This window comes from Hydra viridissima, unplaced genomic scaffold (genome assembly GCF_058129835.1).
Source record: "Hydra viridissima isolate aposymbiotic clone 2 unplaced genomic scaffold, HvirCarnegie_v1 scaffold_4, whole genome shotgun sequence".
Classification (NCBI taxonomy): Eukaryota; Metazoa; Cnidaria; class Hydrozoa; order Anthoathecata; family Hydridae; genus Hydra; species Hydra viridissima.
This window is the reverse complement of record NW_028324303.1, coordinates 11,544,963-11,546,491: the sequence shown is the minus strand read 5'-3', so window position 1 is coordinate 11,546,491 and position 1,529 is coordinate 11,544,963. Positions and strand designations below refer to the sequence as shown.

At 32.2% G+C, this 1,529-nt stretch overlaps 1 long non-coding RNA gene across 1 annotated transcript in view; it reads left to right on the top strand.

Annotated features, from left to right (window-relative positions):
- The window catches only part of LOC149889912 (uncharacterized), a 1,022-nt gene extending 737 nt beyond the window's left edge, over positions 1-285 (top strand). The window contains exon 2 of the long non-coding RNA XR_016451970.1: positions 2-285. This is a non-coding gene — a long non-coding RNA (uncharacterized LOC149889912). The remainder of the gene's footprint in view (position 1) is intronic.
- The last annotated feature ends 1,244 nt before the right edge of the window (positions 286-1,529 follow it).

The following is a 1,529-nucleotide window of genomic DNA, read 5'->3' as shown; positions in this document are numbered from 1 at the left end:
GGGCAAAATTAGAAATCTGCAGACGAGTTAAGTAACGTAAAGGGATTTTTACCACGAAATGATTTGCCTACTATAAATTGCATCTGATCGAAATGATGATAAACATGGTTTAAAGCTAAAGCACTAAAGCAGATCTCAAAATAAACTGCTTATATTGGAAGAATCGATCAGCAAATACAAATTAAACACTAACCCGCTAATTTCTTATATTATATTTATTGATAACAGTTTCATTATGACTTTAATGTTTAATTTGTAATATCTTAATAATAAAATGTTTTAGTATTTCTGAGTATCTTTTATATTCGTATTTGTTCACAAATTTGCATTGATCTATGAATTTATTTGTGTCTATATATCTAAGTATTTGGTCAAAAGTGTCGGCTGTGTTTTGCCAGGATTGTGTCGGCCTGTTGCAATCTTAAAATAAAAATGCTTATTATTAGGATTCAATTACTTGAAAAAAGTAATTATCAGTTTTTAATAGATAAGTCCGTAAAAAAAAATTAAAAAATGCAAGTAAACAAGTATATCTATCCCTAGAAAGGGTATTAAAAACCACCTAAAGATCCTATATTGAACCGCTATCGTACTTACATTGGTTTGCCGCCAACGGACCGTTGTTAAAAAGTTGGCGTTTTGCCGCCATCGGTCCGCTGTTGGACCGCCTTTAGCTTGCAAATAAACGGACCGATATAAATACGATGTGCAAGACAGCACGGCACCACAGCGGGCGGCCGACGTCGGGCCGGCATAAGTGCTGACAGCGGTCCTCTGCCGGTCCGACTACATGATGTTTACTGGGTTCATACATGATTTTAGTTTTGAAAAATAAATGTAACGGTTACTTCAAGGGTTGAAACATCACTACCCACTAATGTTTAAATCGTCTCCTTGTTTTGCCAAAGTCTAGACTAAAGTACAATTGTCGCTTTTCTGTCGCTCTCAAACTTCTATGCTTTGCGGTTATTTCTTACAACTGGGAATTTTGGAAAAACTCTTTTTTGTTTTTTTTTTAAACACAGTATATTAGTGAACGAAACAACAAGATAAAAATCTACATAGCAATTTAGCATTTTCAATTTTCCATTCACTAAAAGACCGATGAACCTACAGTGGTACCAATCAAAGGATGATCAAACTTTTGACATTAATCTGCCGATCTAAATCGAAAAAAGTGTCTAAAGTTCTGATAAATAGAGTTAAAATTTCTTACAATACGAACCAACTTTTAGAAATTTTTTTTCTGCATTGCTTCAGAAAAAAGAGAGAAGAGAAATTAACAAGTTTTTAACAAAACATAAAATTTTTTAACGCAATGATCTGCAGCAAATTACGATTGAAAAAATCCAATACGCAATAGCAGTTTTCAAAAAAAAAACTTTGACATAAAACATTCGATCTTTAATTTTGTATAATATTCGAACTAATGTCGTTTAGATTTTAATAATTTATCTTTTCACGTCATATTTAGTTCATTAACAAATCGCTGAAATGAATATAAAACGAAACAAAAAAACTAACCTCCA